Below are 14,262 nucleotides of genomic sequence, written 5' to 3'. Positions count from 1 at the left end.
TATCATGATGGAAATGCTATCTTTTTTTGTAGTTTAGGTGAATGTTCTAGCTACGGACAAATCACCCGAAAAGCAAAAGTGAATGTTCTAGAGCTGAAATGGAGTACAAAAGATGACACCACAGATTGTGACCTTTATGCAATGCGCCATATGGGAACGAAGGTCACCGACTAGAAATGTGATCATACAAACAAACAATCAAAGTCTTTGCAGATTCTTCGTGCCAAATATTGTACATCAATGTTGTATAACAACGACAATATGGCCTTTGGCTGTGTGTTGAGAATTGCCTCACATCAGTTCGAGGAGGCAAAAAAAGAGAGGACCGATAGATGTGGAGAAGATGGTTGCGGAGTACAAGAAACCATAAACAAAGAAAGAACTCTTGGCTTTTTTGAACATGAATTAAATCTTGGCTGTCTAAATGAACTCAGGACTGAAACATGTAGTTTTGTAGTTTTGTTTTGGTGTCGACAATGTGGGTGACTTAATTTGATTGCCTTTTTTTCTGTAGTTGTTTTGATTTCAGTTAATTATAAAATGCTTGCATGCTTGAGATTAAATATAGGTAAATAATGTGTCTCAACATTATACATAATATTGTTATTAGGTGCACTGCAACTCATATAGCCATGTAATGCAACATTCATTGAACAAAATTGCAACATTCATTGAACAACACAACAATATGATAATGTAAAAAATTGTAATTAAAAAGGATTGAAGTTACACTTATTACTGAAATGGAAGGCAACCTGGAAACAATAGTATAAAATTAATAATTAATCCTTCTGGAAATAATAGATTGAAACAAATAGTGTGGTCTGCAATCGTTACATTAAGACTGCAATATGGCGATACTAATACTGCAATATACAATGTATAAGATTGCAATATGGTAATGAAAAAATGAACTAACAATTTTATTTTCCCTCTTGTCGGCCACAGTTCCTAGAGTCATGGTGACCTAATTCTCCACATTTTTTACACCGACGCAATGGTTTGTTGTTCAACTTTATAGCCTTCTCCTTCACGGACACCAAACGACTATTAGAATCACTTGCCGAACCTTTGGTCGACACAACTGATGGTGGTTGTACTTCAACCACAGCCAACTTTTCAATAAAATAGAAATCTTTAACTATGGTACCCTTGTCTGCTGAAGATAGTTCATTGATTCTTGTCAAAAGACTATTCCCAAGCTCATCAATTCCAACTGAAAAAGAATCAATTATCGCACTATCACCATCAAATTTTTTCATGTAACTGAAAAAAATGTCAACAACTTTATTCTTTGAGAGCTGCTTTGGATCTGATGGAATTTCAGTTTGTCCCAAACTTCGAGCTGGTCCACGAACAACATCGGCTAACCTTCATAAAAGCCAAAGCCCTCATCTAATGTAACGACTTTCTTACCAACATATGGCCAGAGTTCGCTGGGGCATGCTAGCACACATACAAATACAACTGGATCAACTGACAAAACATGAGCTGAATTAGTTTAGATATAATTACCTGCAATATACAATAAGTAGAACAACAACATGTTATACTTAAATCATCGATTATTGCATACAAAATACGAAATACAGAAACAGAGCATTGCCATAAATCATAGGTCAATATTCTGCATTACGCCTTATGAAATAGAAAATTACGCAACCATATGACAAAACATAAGCCGAATTAGTTCAGATAGTATTGACTGCAATATATAAACTACTAAACAGAAACATAAACAGAAACAGAAACAGAACAATACTCTACCAAAAACTTCTCGTCAATCAAAATCACAAACTACTCCTCAATTTGACAAATTCGGCAAATAATCCATCACTGAATCTAAATAATCCACATCGCAACAACACGTGAAAAATCGATGGAGAATTGATAATCTGACAAAGCTCACATTCTGGAAAAAAAATCCAAATTAAAGTTGATCATCAATTCACCCATATTCGAACGAATTTGTGGAGTGAATTGCAGACAGCACAAAAAGTGATTGCACGGGTGGTGTGATTACAGAGAAATCGCTTGCAATTCTAGAGAAATCAAATTGAAATTAATTGAACCGACCGTGTGATTGATAGCTCGAACTGAGATGAATTCAAACTGGATTGAACAGATCGCGTGTAATTTGGAGCTAGATATTGCCTAATTGAGAATCAAAATCGAGATTGGTTTGGTGATTTGCAGCATCTAGCGTGATATTGGGTTCAGAATGATAAGGAAATTGACGTGAATGATGTGAAGATGAATTATAAGAGAGAATTCCTATTATGCCCTTCAGCCTTTTAATTTGATTAAAGAAAAATAAAATGAGCTGCCACATGACAGCTTAGCAATTGTTCGATTTTCAGATCCTAGGGCTGATATTAGTGGTATGGTGTTATATTAAATGGTGCTGTCATTTTAACACAACCTTAATATATATATATATATATGGATGTATTCATTTCCTTTTCCTATATTTCCTCCTTTTTCCTTCTTAATATCAGCCATTAGATTAGAGAAATGGACGGTCAAGATCAACATTGGGTAATTAATCCCGTGTTGCATTATTTGTCCTATTTTGTGCATTATGAGGGTACAATAGTAATCTAATAATGGCTGGAAACCGCTATGAATAATGCACCACATGGTCACGAGTAATGCATATAATTGCCTATATAATGCACAATATGTGAACTGCAATGCATACGAACAAGATGTGCTGTGTTATGATGTTTGACACACGTTTCTTGTTTCCCCTAAGGGTTTAATAAGCTTAGGCGCTAGGGTATAGTACGTAGACATGTATGTAATCTTCACATGGTAACGAGTAATGGATATAATTGACTATATAATGCACAATTTGTGAACTGCAATGCATACGAACAAGATGTGCTGTGTTATGATGTTTGACACACGTTTCTTGTTTCCCCTAAGGCTTTAATAAGCTTAGGGGCTAGGGTATAGTACGTACGCATTAATAACAAATTATAAAACGATACGAATAATTCACCAAATTGTCACGAGTAATGGATGTTATTAACTATATAATGCACAATATGTGAACTGCAATGCATACGAATAAGATGTACCATGTTATGATGTTTGACACACGTTTCTTGTTTCCCCTAAGGGTTTAATAAGCTTAGGGGCTAGGGTATAGTACGTAGACATTACTAAATGCACGTATGTAATCTTCAATCCGTTGATTAACAATATGCACAATACCTCTAATAATGCATAATATACTGAGATAATGACAATTAACAGCCAAATAATGCACTAACTAAACCAAATAATGCACATACGTATATTCCAATAACAACAATTTGTTAGTAATGTCTACGTACTATACCCTAGCCCCTAAGCTTATTAAACCCTTAGGGGAAACAAGAAACGTGTGTCAAACATCATAACATGGTACATCTTATTCGTATGCATTGCAGTTCACATATTGTGCATTATATAGTTAATAACATCCATTACTCGTGACAATTTGGTGAATTATTCGTATCGTTTTATAATTTGTTATTAATGCATACGTACTATACCCTAGCCCCTAAGCTTATTAAACCCTTAGGGGAAACAAGAAACGTGTGTCAAACATCATAACACAGCACATCTTGTTCGTATGCATTGCAGTTCACAAATTGTGCATTATATAGTCAATTATATCCATTACTCGTTACCATGTGAAGATTACATATGTGTCTACGTACTATACCCTAGCCCCTAAGCTTATTAAACCCTTAGGGGAAACAAGAAACGTGTGTCCAAACATCATAACATGGTACATCTTATTCGTATGCATTGCAGTTCACATATTGTGCATTATATAGTCAATTATATGCATTACTCGTGACCATGTGGTGCATTATTCGCAGATACCAAATGTGGCAGTTACTTTTCCGTCAAATGTCAATAATAACCCTGTAATGCATACAACCACCTTCTATAATGCAACACGGAACCAGTTTTATAGAATCAATCTGATCCGTTGATGCCTTAGATCTAACGCGTAATATTAAGAAGGAAAAATGATCTAAGATGTGAAAAGGAGAATAACGCTCCCCTATATATATATATATATATATATATATATATATATAGAGAGAGAGAGAGAGAGAGAGAGAGAGAGTTGTATTCAAATCCTTTTCCCATCATTCCTCCTTTCTCCTTCTTAATCTTATGCGTTGATTTAATCAAATCCTATGGTCTAAATAATTTGCTGAAATTATCAAATTTAATCATTTTAAAAAACGTAAAGGGTATAATAGAGATTCAATTAAGTGGGTTGTTATGGAAATTCCATGATTTCCTCCCTTCAGCATCTCTGCGGTTTTTTCAACAAAATTGTAGAGATTTTGTTATCTTCCTTTTCCCTCACTGCACGATTCTATAGTTTCCAGCGGTTTGCGGTAATGCTTATTGTTTGGAAAATTGATTTTGTCGACTTCTTCAACAACCATCTGAAATTGCAAACCTTTGACATTCATGGTGCAATGTTTGCTGCTATCTGTCAAAATTGTAGAGATTTCGTTATCTTCCTTCTCCCTCACTGCACGATTCTGTAGTTTCCAGCGTTTTGCGGTAATGCTTATTGTTCAGAAAATTGATTTTGTCAACTTCTTCAACAGCCATCCGAAATTGCAAACCTTTGACATTCATGATGCAATGTTTGCTGCTATCTGTTAAAAGAATAGCATCAGAAATGTGAGCCCACGAAATTAGGAATTCAGTTGTGTTATCGTACTCGTTTGCTTCTCGTATGAGGGTATAACCATTTTCTCACATTGCAGGTGGACTCGAGGTTTCAAATTCTGTGTTTTGAGAAGGTTGTAGAAGAGGTTGTGCTGGTGAGTTGAATGGTTCAACTCGTGGTCTTTGAAGTCCTGGTGAACGTGAACTCGGTCGTCGATCCACATAATGTACACATAATGTACATATTGTATAGTATAATGCGTAGTTTAGTTTCTGTAATGCATTATTTGTGGTATGTAATGAACATTTTTCCTTACCCTTTTAATTTAGGTTGTGCCGTGTTTCGATGTTTTACGCACGTTTCTGGTTCTCCCTAAGGGGTCGTTTGGTTGTACTGATAGGCCTTGATAGGGCCGCCTATCGGAGGTATATCAGCCGTTTGGTTGTACTGATATACTATCTCGCGACCCGGTAAATGAATCAAGATCCGGATGAATTTAAGATTGATACCTGCATTTCACCTATAACACTGTCCAGGTCCTTCCCTCAGATATTGCTCAATCTCGCGAAGCCCGTTTGGTGAAATTCGGCCAAGTCACAATTATACCCCTTCACTTCACCGTTTCAAGCCCCAGCTCCTCAAAAAGAGGTCGGCCATCGATTTTAGGGTTTGCATTCAATTTTGTATGAAATTTTGTTAGCCCGTTTGGTAATCATCGTTTTAGGTAATCTGTGAATGATTTGCAGATTCGTCGACCACATTTGGTGATATCGTAACCTGGGCTCGATTTTGAAGCGATTACCCATGGCTAATGAAGAGGAATCTTGAAAGGTACACAAAATTCCCAACTACACAACAATTACATGGATGCTTGAAAATTTAATTCGTCTTCATCGCCGATTTGGATTGTGTTTCAATTGTTTGTGCATGTGTGCTTGGGAATTACATACTTTTCTAGATTGATATGACTTTATTCCAGATTTGCATTTCTCAATTTGTATGTAGGGCTTGCTAAAATATACTTCTTCCCAGATTTGCATTTCTCAATTTGCAATCTGTATGCAGCTTGACAAGATTTGTAGTTCTAATTGAAAATTCAGCTGAAATGGTTGTTAGATTAGTTAATGGGATGCACATCTGAGTCAAATTAATGCTTGTGAGTATTAACATCTACTACTTGAATAAATTAATACGCTAATTACTTAATCAAGACCGAAACATCTAGTTAATGAAATATGTTTTGGGCCCGTTATAGTAACAGCATAAGTACTCATTTCTGGATTTGAAATATTAGAAAAAAGAGAGCAAGGTAATTTGCTTGTTCTACTTTTTCCATCAAAACATCTTGATTTAGATGCTGATAATTTTGTATGAAAAAAAAAGAGTAACAGAAAAAGTATCTTTTTATCATTTGAAACTATCATTTTACCTGCTCAAAGTATCATTTTATGATGCAAAAGTATCATTTTATCATCCAAAAATCTAAAACTATCATTATTAAATAAAAGTATCATTTTATCCGTTTGAAACTATCATTTTATCCCCTCAAACTATCATTTTATGATGCAAAAGTATCATTTTATCATCCAAAAATCTAAAACTATGCATTATTAAATAAAAATATCATTTTATCATTTGAAACTATCGTTTTATCCGCTCAAAGTATCATTTTATGATGCAAAAAATATCATTTTATCATCCAAAAATCTAAAACTATCATTATTAAACAAAAGTATCATTTTATCCGTTTGAAACTATCATTTTATCCGCTCAAAGTATCATTTTATGATGCAAAAGTATCATTTTATCATCCAAAAATCTAAAACTATCATTATTAAACAAAAGTATCATTTTATCCGTTTGAAACTATCATTTTATCCCCTCAAACTATCATTTTATGATGCAAAAGTATCATTTTATCATCAAAAATCTAAAACTATCATTATTAAAAAAAAATATCATTTTATCATTTGAAACAATCATTTTATCCGCTCAAAGTATCATTTTATGATGCAAAAGTATCATTTTATCATTCAAAAATCTAAAACTATCATTATTAAACAAAAGTATCATTTTATCCGTTTGAAACTATCATTTTATCCCCTCAAACTATCATTATTTGATGCAAAAGTATCATTTTATCATCCAAAAATCTAAAACTATCATTATTAAACAAAAGTATCATTTTATCATTTGAAACTATCATTTTATCCGCTCAAAGTATCATTTTATGATGCAAAAGTATCATTTTATCATCCAAAAATCTAAAACTATGCATTATTAAACAAAACTATCATTTTATCATTTGAAACTATCATTTTATCCGCTGAAAGTATCATTTTATGATGCAAAAGTATCATTTTATCTTCCAAAAATCTAAAACTATCATTATTAAACAAAAATATCATTTTATCATTTGAAACTATCATTTTATCCGCTCAAAGTATCATTTTATGATGCAAAAGTATCATTTTATCATCCAAAAATCTAAAACTATCATTATTAAACAAAAGTATCATTTTATCATTTGGAGAGAAGCGCGAAATCAATAGACAGCAGGCGGGCGATTCTGTTGTGCCAAAATTAGAAATAGGGTTTGCAAGGATAAAAATGTCACTACAATAATCTTAGATGGACAAATTTGTCCATGTATTTTTGTATCAGCAGTTTCTGCAGTCCAAACCAAACATAATATAAGCTATCATGATGTTGCTGTCGGTACAACCAAACATCAAAGTGAGATACATATCTTACCACACTATCATGTAAAATCAATCTGAGGAGGTTATCTCATATAACCCTGTCAGTGCAACCAAACGAGCCCTAAGGGTTTAACAAGCATAGGGGCTAGGTTGTAGTATGTTCTAAGTCTAAAAAACGTTGTCCAAATATACGAGTTGCAGTAATTCGTCTGGGGTTGCACATAATGTATATTTTGTATAGTATAATGCGTAGTTTTAGTTTCTATAATGCATTATTTGTGATATGTAATGAACATTTATCCTGCCCCGTTTCCTTTAAGTTGTGCCGTGTTTCGATGTTTGGCGCACGTTTCTTGTTTTCCCTAAGGGTTTAATAAGCCTAGGGGCTAGGGTGTAGTATGTTCTAAGTCTAAAAAATGTTGTCCAAATACACGAGCTGCAGTAATTTGTCTGGGTTGCACATGCATAGCGCGTAGGCATTTTCTAAAACAGATATAATAATGTACATATTATGAAGTGTAATGCGTAGTTTTTGCTTCTGTAATGCATTATTTGTGATATGTAATGAACATTTATCTTGCCCCGTTTCATTTAAGTTGTACCATGTTTCGATGTTTGGCGCACGTTTCTTGTTTTCCCTAAGGGTTTAACAAGCCTAGGGGCTAGGGTGTAGTATGTTCTAAATCTAAAAAAACGTTGTCCAAATACACGAGCTGCAGTAATTCGTCTGGGGTTGCACATGCATAGCGCGTAGGCATTTTTTAAAACATATATACATAATGTGCATATTATGTAGTGTAATGCGTAGTTTTAGCTTCTGTAATGCATTATTTGTGATATGTAATGAACCTTTATCTTGCCCCGTTTCATTTAAGTTGTACCGTGTTTCGATGTTTGGCGCACGTTTCTTGTTTTCTCTAAGGGTTTAACAAGCCTAAGGGCTAGGGTGTAGTATGTTCTAAGTCTAAAAACGTTGTCTAAATACACGAGCTGCAGTGATTCGTCTGGGGTTGCACATGCATAGCGCATAGGCATTTTTTAAAACAGATATACATAATGTACATATTATGTAGTGTATTGCAAAGTTTTAGCTTTTGGAATGCATTATTTGTGTTATGTAATGAACATTTATCTTGTCCATTTCATTTAAGTTGTACCGTGTTTCGATGTTTGGCGCTCGTTTCTTGTTTTCCCTAAGGGTTTAACAAGGCTAGGAGCTAGGGTGTAGTATGTACAACAACAACCACGTGATGCATAAAACAGGATAAATAATGCATTCAAATAGCCAAATAATGTACAGAATCACTCAAGCAATGAACATACAAATATTGCATTCATTCTTAGAATCATGTACAACATCAGTCTAATGATGCATAAAACAGAATAAATAATGCATAGAAATAGCTAAATAATGTACAAATATTGAATTAACTCTTAGACTCATGTACAAGTTCCGTGACGGCTTCCTTCTGCCGTGGAATTAAACTCTTTATACAATTCAGAAACTGTCGACAATACAGATGGTCGACGTGCCTACCCCTTGGTTTCCTATCCTCCGTCTCTTCCGGAGCTGTACTAGTCCCGGCCTCTGATAATTGCTCCCGGAATTTCTGGGCAATTCCTGCTGACAGTATATCATCGACTGCCTCGTCGATGTCCAATCTTAGCTGCTTTGATGGTGTACAACATACACAATAATAACATACAATTAGTTACATAATGTACAGACTGAATAAATCATGTGGACAGTTATACTGCATTCACTTATACACCCTTGTACAGAAGCCTCAAAATAATGCCTAAAAACTGATACATAATGCATTATAATAATCAAATAATGTTCAGAATAAATCAACAAATGCACCACGAATATTGCAATCACCCATTGTCTCATGTCCAACAACAGTCACATAAAGCATAAACCATGATAAATAATGCACTAAAATAGCTAAATAATGTACAGATCCGGTCTAGTAATGAACATACAAATATTCCATTCACTCTTTGACCCGTGTACAAGCAGTCACATGATGCATAAAACAGAATAAAAATGCATTCAAATAAACAAATAATGAACAGAATCACTCAAGTAATGAACATATAAATATTGCATTCACTCTTAGACTCATGTACAACAACGGTCAAAGGATGCATAAAACAGGAAAAATAATGCATAGAAATAGCTACGTAATGTACAGATTCGATCAAGTAATGAACATCCAAATATTGCATTCACTTTATGACGCATGTACAACACAAGTCACATAATGGCTAAACCATGATAAATAATGCATAGAAATAGCTACATAATGTACAGATTCAATCAACTAATGAACATACAACTACCGCATTCACTCATTTACCCATGTACAACAACAGGCCTATAATGCCTAAAACATAATACACAACACTTCCTACAACAATGTATACATTCCATCGAATAATGCACGATATAATATAACATACACTCAACCAAAAATCAAATCGGATACAATCTTCTCTCCAAATTCGCTCAATACACAATTGTCAACCAGTTATTAACTACAAACCTAAATAATAGACAGAACCCTAACACAAATGAACATGATTTTACGATTTATGAAAATCTCGACCAAAACAAGTGCGAAAAACATGAATCGACGATTAGGTGGTGTGTCAGCGGTGATAATCGGCGATAAACAGTGGGTATTACGAAAATTTGAAGCGTTAAAATCGTACCTTGTTGTCGACTCGAACTGGAAGTCGCGCGCGAAGGGAGTGAGTTTTCGACAGTGAAACGGCGACAGAAGGTTGAATTAACAGCGAAAATCGCCACTAAGGTTGATTTCGGTGGATTGGAGTGGTTGCTAGGGTTTGGAAATGGGGGGGGGGGGGGTTCGGAGAGACGATGTTGAATCGTGGGTTTGAGGAGTGAGACGGTGGGAGTGAGAGAGAGAGCGTGGGTAGATGGAAGGTCTAAGAAAATCACGCTGAAATCTCGCTCCTTCTGTTTTAATTCCTTGTAGTTTTTCAATTATACCCATATAATGCACAGAATGAGTCTAATATTGCAACACGGGATGATTTTGTGATGCTTCATCTAGTCCATCAATTCCATCAATCTAATGGTTGATATTAAGAAGGAACTTAAATCTAAGGGAGGAAAATGAGATTAACACTACCATATATATATATATATATATATAGTAGTGATATAGGGCAAGTGCCCACTAATTACATAACTAGAGAACAAATCACAACCACAAGATCAAGAAAATCAAGGGCTAGTATTAATACATGTAATTTTAGAATTTAAAGGAGAAATTAGTTCTCTCTCTCACAAATTTACTCCACAATAACCAAGCGGGGGTATAATGGTCATTGACGGCAGCTAGATTCTTGGTGAGAGGTCACTCGATCTCGTCGGAGACGGCGGTGAGGACAGCGACGGTGTTGTCGCCCTGGCGGAGGCGGATGATCTGGAGATCTCCGGCGGCGAGTTTGACTGAGTAGTGCGTGTCGATTAGGTGGACGATTCACTCTTGTGTGCGGGATCGGCGGCGGTTTGCGCGGGCGTGCCGATGGCGGCGTGGCTGATGTACTCGGAGCAGCACTTCAATAGGGTGGTGTTCATGGAGGACATGAAGGTGGCGGTGAGGGTGGTGGAGGATGAAGAGGGTGGTATGATTGCAGAGAAATCGCTTGCAATTCTGGAGGAATCAAATTGAAATTAATTGAAACGGTCGTGTGATTGATAGCTCGAATTGAGATGAATTCAAAGTGGATTGAACAGGTCACGTGTAATTTGGAGCTAGATATTGCATAATCGAGAATCAAAATCAAGATTGGTTTGGTGATTTGCAGCATCTAGCGTGATTTTGGGTTGAGAATGATAAGGAAATTGACGTGAATGGTGTGAAGATGAATTATAAGAGAGAATTCCTATTATGACCTTCAGCCTTTTAATTTGATTAAAGAAAAATAAAATGAGCTGCCACATGACAGCTTAGCAACTGTCCGATTTTCAGATCCTAGGGCTGATATTAGTGGTATGGTGTTATATTAAAAGGTGTTGTCATTTTAACACAGCCATATATATATATATATATATATATATATATATATATATAGTAGTGATATAGGGCAAGTGCCCACTAACTACATAACTAGAGAACAAATCACAGCCACAAGATTAAGAAAATCAAGGGCTAGTATTAATACATGTAATTTTAGAATTTAAAGGAGAAATTAGTTCTCTCTCACACAAATTTACTCCACAATAACCAAGCAGGGGTATAATGGTCATTGACGGCAGCTAGATCCTTGGTGAGAGGCCACTCGATCTCGTCGGAGACGGCGGCGAGGACGGCGACGGTGTTGTCGCCCTGGCGGAGGCGGATGATCTGGAGATCTCCGGCGGCGAGCTTGACGGAGTAGTGCGTGTCGATTAGGTGGACGATTCACTCTTATGTGCGGGATCGGCGGCGGTGTGCGCGGGCGTGCCGATGGCAGTGTGGCCGATGTACTCGGAGCAGCACTTCAATAGGTGTTCGTGGAGGACATGAAGGTGGCGGTGAGGGTGGTGGAGGATGAAGAGGGGTTCCTGTCAGTGGAGGAGGTAGAGAAGCGGGTGGTGGAGCTGATGGAGAGGGCAGAGGAGGGAGGTGGAGAAGAAGAGCGTGGAAGCGAGGGAAGCCATGGCGAATCGGGGATCTTCCCTATCTGTGTGCGTGATTGAGAGAGAGAGTTGGGCGAAGACACTGTTTTACAGCTCACGAAACTATATCAATTGATAGCAACTCATGATGTATGATGAACCACCATCTCATAATTTGAGCAAACTTATCAATTCGAATTTAATCAGTTGTACTAGTATTAATTTCCAATTCACTTATCCAACTATCACCGAGGAAATCATGAGTTTTAATTTCCAGTTCACTTAACGAAAGGGGTCATCGTGCTAATAGTGATGTATTTTTGTTAACAACAGTGAAGTAAAATCATGCTAATAGTGATGTATTTTGTTAACAACAGTGAAGTAAAATCATACTAATAGTGATGTGTTTTGTTAACAAAAGTGAAGTAAAATCATGTTAATAGTGATGTGTTTTGTTAACAAAAGTGAAGTAAAATCATGCTAATAGTGATGTGTTTTGTTAACAAAAGTGAAGTAAAATCATGTTAATAGTGATGTGTTTTGTTAACAATAATGAAGTAAAATCACGCTAATACTGATGTGTATGGTTAACAACATTGAAGTAAAATCATGTTAATCATTAAAATATCTTAATTGTATAAAATAATATAAAATAGGCCAATTTTATAAAATTGAGTCAGGCGCCAACTAACCAATTACCGTTGGTCTTGAGCACTTCCCAAAACCAGATTGCATTAAACAACGAGCACTTCCCAAGACTAATTTCTTCGAGTGTTCCATTTACAATCAATTAATTAAATAATAGTAATTAATTAACCAAACAAAAATACCTAGAAAGTTTCCACAACTATAAATTCAGCCGCTTTCCTTTTCACCTTCATCAACATTGAAAGAGAGAGAGATATATTTATGCAATGATTGAATTAGGTGATATATACAAAGTGGTGGTGGCGATGACGCCGCTTTACGTGGCGTTGGTGCTAGGCTACTCCTCCGTGAGGTGGTGGCGGATGTTCAAGCCCGACCAATGCGACGCCATCAACCGCTTCAACTGCTACTTCATCATCCCCTTCTTCACCTTCCAGTTCACCTCCGGCGTCGACCCCTACACCATGAACTTCCACTTCCTCGCCGGAGACGTCGTCGCCAAAGCCATCGCCGCCACCGCATCAGCTTTGCTTGGGTCATAACCTCCTTCAATCTTTCCAGCTTCAATAACACGCTCGTCGTCAGGGTTCCGTTGCTCATGGGTATTTTTTCCAAAAATACCCTTGGCCTATTTTATAATATTAAAATAAATAATATTTATTCCATTTATTTGTGTGGTTGAGATTTGTTCTCTAGTTATACACTTAAAATTAGTTATATTTTGATCACTAACCTATATATATAGTGAGATAATCAAAGTATAACTAATATTAAGTGTATAAGTAGAAACAAATCTCAGCCACACATTATCTTAATTCAATGCCCAAAATAGGTTAACATTTTTAGTTAATAAAAACTGCATAAGGGTATTTTAGGAAATCAACTTTGTTCTCATATTTTCACATGTACACACCATTCACCCTCACACACAAACACACACTCTCTCCATCTCAAAACGAAACAGAATTTAACAGAGCTCCCTCCCCCCCCATAGCTCTCGTCGGTCCCTCCCCAACCAAGTCGACACACAGATCGCCAAATTTTTCAAAGCAAGATCGATGCCGTCGTGTCATCGCTATTCAGGCAAAGTCCAGACCGAGCAGCTCCAATTCATCGCCTCACACGCACCTCCGGCAGCCCCGAATTCACCCCTCGAGATAAGTTGTTAAATTTTTTATTTCTTTAATTTTGGTTTCCCCTAATGGATTTGTAATTACCAAACTCATGAGATGCAGTAATTGAAGAAAGTGAGTTGGTGTTGAGTATGGGATATACCTTTGAATGAATTGACTTGAAAAGAGGTTGTGGCTTGCAGATTTCAGAGAATAAGTTGCAGTTTTACTTTCTGTAATTCGGATTTGAATCTACGATTCAAATTCCAGATCAGAGGTGCGGAGTATTCAAGTAGCTGAATTTCTATTTTTCTATAGAGAAAGATGCATGGGCATGGGGATTTGGATAGGCGGATAGAGCAATTGATGGAGTGCAAGCCGTTGTCAGAGGCGGAGGTGAAGATTTTGTGAGATCAGGCGCGGGCGATTTTGGTTCAGGAATGGAATGAGCTTTGATTTTGAATTCTCTTC

General features: G+C 36.3%; 1 long non-coding RNA gene across 1 annotated transcript; it reads right to left on the bottom strand.

The window, feature by feature from the left end:
• Positions 1–770: 770 nt before the first annotated feature.
• On the bottom strand, positions 771–2,247 carry LOC121765951. Its single transcript, XR_006042874.1, has 2 exons — positions 2,077–2,247; positions 771–1,476 (listed from the first exon to the last, which is right to left on the bottom strand). It is a non-coding gene; the product is annotated as an uncharacterized LOC121765951 (long non-coding RNA).
• Between the last annotated feature and the right edge of the window lie 12,015 nt (positions 2,248–14,262).

Source organism: Salvia splendens, chromosome 14 (assembly GCF_004379255.2).
Source record: "Salvia splendens isolate huo1 chromosome 14, SspV2, whole genome shotgun sequence".
NCBI lineage: Eukaryota > Viridiplantae > Streptophyta > Magnoliopsida > Lamiales > Lamiaceae > Salvia > Salvia splendens.
This window is presented reverse-complemented; position numbering and strand designations above follow the sequence as displayed.